We start from the raw sequence: 6160 nt of genomic DNA on the forward strand, positions 1-6160 counted from the left end.
GATCCAACAGACTTTCTCTCTGTTACCTCGATTTCTGTTGAACTTCCCTGCATATTTTTTCCGATTATCCCTGTTAAAAGGTTTACGCTCCCACCCCTTATTTTGGTAAAAAATCCCGTCCTCGTTAGAGGGTGCCCCCCCCCTTTCTTTTCCCTTTCTTTTTTAAAACCTCTTCAGCATGGACCGCCTGATTTACGTATTGTTCAAGCGTGCCCGTAGGCCTATCTACCCAGTGTTTTTCAATCCATTCCCTAAGCGTATAATTTGAATGAGCATGCAACACATTTTTTAGCTGCCCCTGATAAAGGCTGCCCACCGCGTGGTCTTCAGCGATGCCGCTGTTGGCCTTAAAACAAGCCGTCATCCTGATTTGATATTCTGCAAAAGGCTCACCATCCCTCTTTAGCTCTGCTGATCATGGTATAATTAGCTTTTGTTTTAAACTTCCCCGTAACCCGATCAATCAGTTCATGCACTCTCAAATCACGACCGTCATGACACAACAGGCCACCATCAGCTTTTGGATTCCAATCACCTCTAACAGCATGCCAATCACCTTTTAACGCGAACATCCAATTTTGCTGCTTTTCCACCCCATTCAGGTGATAAGATCGTCTAATGTCCTCTTTTCTGTGGAATAACACAGCCTCTGTGTTTCCAGTCCCACCGTTATCAACTGATTTAACCCATCCATCACTCCGTTTCCTTGCCATCATAAACCAATAATAGGTATCATTATATCCCTCCTGCTCCATTTTGTTAAGGTTTCCCCCATGCTTAGCACGTATTTTATCCTGCAGTATCAATATCTTATGCATATTAAGCTGGCCAGCAAATCCATATTTATTTATCCATAAGTTTAGATGTTTAATTCTCAAAGCGCTTTGACTCTCAACAAACTTCCAATCTCTACACGGCAGACGCTGTTTTGGATCGTCGTCGCTAGCCGCTTTTTCATTTGAGCTGCCCATTTTTAAGGGAGCTTGCGTGCACTCAGTTATCAGTTAGTTAACTTTCTTTTCCGCGGAACGACGTACGTAACACACGCAACACAAATGTATACCCTAGCGTGATATACTGTCAGAGCTATATTTGTACCTTCCGTACAGGACACCCCGAACTGCCCCTAATTCCTAATGTATAACCTAGCGTGAAATACTGTCAGAGCTATATTTGTACCTTTCCGGACCGCGGCACAGGACACCCCGAACTGCCCCAAGTTTTATAGACTCATGCTGTCTCATTACCTGACAGCGACTAGTATACCCAGGGTTTTACGCAGTCCCCCTGGACGCGATTCTCATTTAAAAAATGGACCTCACGTGCAATGCCCCTTCAACAAACGCAGACATTCACGTGGACTTACCAGATATGACACCAGATGTCTCTTTCAGAGTGTTAGTCGTCAACCGTCGAGAACCCAGTCGCCCCTTCGAGTAATCCAGCCCGGAAAAGGGTATTTAAGCGCCGTGCACGGTCTTTCCAGATATCGAACGGAAGCGACCTGGATTCTGCTTCGGTATCTTGACCACAGGCTCGAAGGACCAAATGTTAGGTTTATCCTTAGGTATTTCCAAATTCAGCTTTCAATAAAAAAGGCATCTGTAGTCACATCACCATTTAATTCTTGCAAGAAGAGAATACATCCTCCCGCTCGTCCGGTCAAGATTATTCTAACAACTCGAAGTCCGTTTCGCTAATTTATTCATAAGATTTTAACGCCATGCCCCACAGAAGTCTAAACATTTGTAGAGTCTCACAACAATTTTGTACAGCTATCAAAACAATTGTAGGTCCTGTCGAACCTTCCCAAGCGAGTTTCGATGCGAACCCTTCAGTGAAGAGGTGCTTCCCAAAACAGTCCATGGTTCCCAAGAGCGCTTGTTGTGAGACCATCTTCCGAAGCCGAAAACAGTCCTCAGTTCCCAAGAGCACCTGTCGTGAGTCCTCCGAAGCCGAAAACAGTTCGCAGTTCCCAAGAGCAATTGTTGTGAGACCTCTCCATGCCCATGACCATTCCCTGTCCTCTTGATGTGAACCACAGTCCTTACTTTAGCAAGGGATGCATTAAAATGGCTTTTATTAATGCCAATAACTCTAACATAAAAGCACAGCGTTCAACACATATATATATATTGTTTAATATTGTTACACATTTAGGATGAGCATTACTATTCCTACTAAGCAAATATATTGATTAATATAGTAAGCATGTTTATAATAAGGCTTTCTATTCCTAAATAAGCATTGCAAACATTTATAATAATGATTACTCCAACACTTGGGTAACTGTCTTATGATTGAACTTCATTAACCTGGAAAAACAAAGGGTCGTCGAAGAAGAGCCTACTGAGGAAAACCAATTTTATATTGACCAGTTTTATATATTGGTCAATAAGTTTCTTGCAGTATATCTTCCTAAACTAATATGTATTATTGTTTGTTCTTTATTGTTCTGGAGGATTTTGGGGAAAATACAAATAGACAGACATAGACTGAGATTCTCAGGTGCACTTCTCACACCTACATGCTTTATTGCAAAATGTGACAAGTTTGTATAATCTGACTCCATATTTTAAGTTCTTTCCCATTGGGCGTAAACCTAAATATCTGTAGGAGTGTTTCAGTTTAGAAGGAACATCCAATCGAAACTCTCTCCAGCCAATGTCCTAGTTGGGATAGTCAATCTTATCATCCCGCTGGCTTGGCATTTTGAATACGTAACATATGTTAAGTGGAAAAGGAATTAAATTTTGCGTGGAATTGTTTTAAAGATACGTTTCATCCAAGATCCTCACAAAAAGGTGTCTCATCAATGTAGGTCAAAGAGAAATTCTGTCATCAAAAACTGCCATACTTAATTTTAGTTTTAAGCCATTCTGAACAAAACTATTTTTTTAACAAGTCCTAAAGCTAAGTAAAATGATTTTCAATATTACCTGGTAGCTACATGTCTTTCCTTGATGTCTTAAATTTAAAATTATAAATGGAAATCATTGACTTACTGAAGAGAAATATTTCTTATAATGGTATTCTTTCATTGCTTTCAAATAATGTGTATCTTTATGTATTCTTTTTAGCTATCTTTTGGTCTGGAGACGTGACACCTGTGGAATTTACTCTTTTAAATAACTAATCCAGTTACCCAAGCAGGGGCCGAAAAAGGAGATGGAATGGTTGCTGTTCCTGGCTATTGTGATTGGATTGGATAACTTTATTCATCCCGTATTCGAGAAATTTCATTGTGACAGTAGCAAGAGGGTGAGAATGCAGATACAGGAAAGGCATAGTTACACATAGTTACAAGTTAGACAATACAGTCGCAAAGGCCACAGAACAACAAAGCGAAAGCACAAAGTACAAAGCAAAGCAAAGTATATGGGATCATTAAGAATCATTAAATCAAATCATTAAGACAGAAAAGTAGCAAAAACACAAAATGAGCAAGAGCGGACGGAGCTACCACTACCGACTGCCACTTGAGCGGCGCCATCTTGGTTGCGGTAGCAAAAACGGATACAGACTCAAGAAAAAGACGTTGTAGAGTTGGAAAAAAAGTCTTCCACAAGATGGGGAACTTCTGCAGAATGTGAACGAGGTAGAGAATATGCAGAGTCACTCTTCCAAGCTTATCTGCACAGTTCCTCAATAGTCTGGAGCTGAAGAATCAACAGTAGCAGAGTAGAACCTCTCGACTCCGTTTCCGGCCTGGTAAGCGCCGACAGATTTTCATTCTTACCCCATGATGGAATGGTTGGTCTGAAGCGTCGCTTCTTCTCCCGGCACTTTTGTCCAGCTCCGAATTTCCAGCGGCATTGAGGTGTTGCTCCTTCTGCTGCGAATGTAAGAGCTAGTCCCATGTGTAAAGTACAAAGTAAAGTAAAAAGGAATGTATTAAGAAATATTAAAATGTAATTTAAAAAAAGATAAAAAGGCTGTAAAACACGATAAACAAATAAGAATGGACAGAGCTACTGCCACTGGCTTCCGCGTGACGCACCATCTTGGAAAAAAATGAGCAAGGGAAGTTCACACCTTTTCTTCTTCACTCATCTCCTTGGAACAGGACATGATTCAAGTTACACCCACGTGTTCATTTGCATACAATCTTAAAAGTAGACTTGTTTAGGGAGCATGGCCCTCTCTCCCACCCGGAAGCCACTAAAGGGAGAGGGGGCCTGGACTAGTCTGTATTGTCTAAATGTTCTGTCAGTGTGTTTAAATTTGTGTTATTGTTCTATGTACTTTTTTCACTTTGTGTTATTGTCTTGGAGTCAAGTTTGCACCTTCTTCTGTCCACCTGAGAGAATTAAAAAAATTGCGTATAGAAGAGGCCGGCCTAGGGGTTCATTAAAGCAGTTTTTCCCAACCACTGTGCCGTGGCACATTGGTGTGCCGTGAGCAATGGTCAGGTGTGCTGTGTGAAATAAAATTAATCTTTTAAAAACATTGGCAGTGGCTCCGTAGCCGGTAACCGGTCAAATAGTCCCAGGGGCTATTTAGCCGGTAACCGGTCAAATAGCCTATATGGCTATTTAGCCGGTAAGAATTCTGTGTGGGGTAAATAGTAAGAAACTACATTTTATAAGGTTTATTTCCTTAATGTGATAATTGATAAGGACCTTTATATAAAGTTAACTAGGCCTACTCAACTTTTATGGCATACTACATTTATTAACAAAAGCACACATGAACATTAATGGTAACAGTATTATGTTATCTCACAGATGTCTACATAGTCCATTGACACCAATTTTCTTTAGAATTGAAACAGTTCTGAGACAAGTCTTACATACAATTCCAATGATACGGATAGTAATAAAACACATGTAACCCTCCAATCTTCATTAGAAGTAGCACTTTTTAGACAAGTAACATTGTTATCATAATACAAATCAACCATATCTGTTCATTCACCAATACTAATGGCAATAAAACACACTTCTGTTGTCATTACACATGTTACAAGAAACATTGCCTACAGAACCAGAATTTTGTCTTTGGTTTGGTTTTCCTCCCAACACACCCCAAGTGATGCCAATGAAGACAAGCATCACATACAACTGATGGTTTACTGTGGAGGTCATCGCCACAGGAGTTGCACAAGTACACAATTGTTTCTTTTCTTGTGAAGTACCGTTCTTGTAGCAGCCTCCACGCATCGCTTGTGAAATATTTAATAATATAATTATTAATGTCAATGTGATCATCAAACAGCATGTCTGTAAGATTGTCTAGATTAGACTCCACACATGATTCCCCAAGCTGGGTACCACCAAGTGCAAGTGTTGCATCCCTTGGTGAGACAGCATAGCAGAGGACTTGATGTGCACGCTCCTGAGTGGAGAGGTAAATAAAGGGTGTTGGCTTGTCAAGTTTTGCATTTTTTTGCTTGGGTAGTCCAATAGCAGTCTCTGTTGTACCACGTGGTTGGCCACGTTTTGGTCTCTTAGTAGGAAGCTTAATGTGTGGAACTGATGGCTGGGTTGGCTGCTCGTTGACATGTGGGTGGGTTGGCTGATTGGTGGCAGGTGGGTGGGTTGGCTGCTCGTTGACAGGTGGGTGGGTTGGCTGCTCGTTGACAAGTGGGTGGGTTGGCTGATCGGTGCCAGGTGGGTGGGTTGTCTGATCAGTGGTAGGTGGGTGGGTGGGTTGGCTGATCGGTGACAGGTGGGTGGGTTGGCTGATCGGTGACAGGTGGGTGGGTTGGCTGATCGGTGACAGGTACTCACAATATTTGGCAGTTATTATTTATTTTATAAGTGGTAAACTTCCCACCAAATTTGATAAAGATCAGATGGACAGTTATTTTTTTTTCCTGTTCACCCAATTAGCATGCAATTGATATATTTTAACATTAGGTGAATAGGGATTTAATGACTATTATTTAACATTGAGTGAATAGGGGATTTTCTTAACCATTCAACCAATCTTATTGAAATTTCATGTGCTATTGCCAACTTATAAAATAAACAATAAGTAGTATACCTGTGTTTTGATGACTCAAAGACAAATCAGAGCAATATTAATATAATGCTGAGATAGTGTACTGTTATTTGATAATAGTTGTGAAAATATGAAAGGAGGGTAAGGGTCTACTATATAAATAAATAAGATATACTGTCACACCGGCTAAATAGCCCCTGGGACTATTTGACCG

Source organism: Stigmatopora argus, chromosome 1, assembly GCF_051989625.1.
Source record: "Stigmatopora argus isolate UIUO_Sarg chromosome 1, RoL_Sarg_1.0, whole genome shotgun sequence".
Classification (NCBI taxonomy): Eukaryota; Metazoa; Chordata; class Actinopteri; order Syngnathiformes; family Syngnathidae; genus Stigmatopora; species Stigmatopora argus.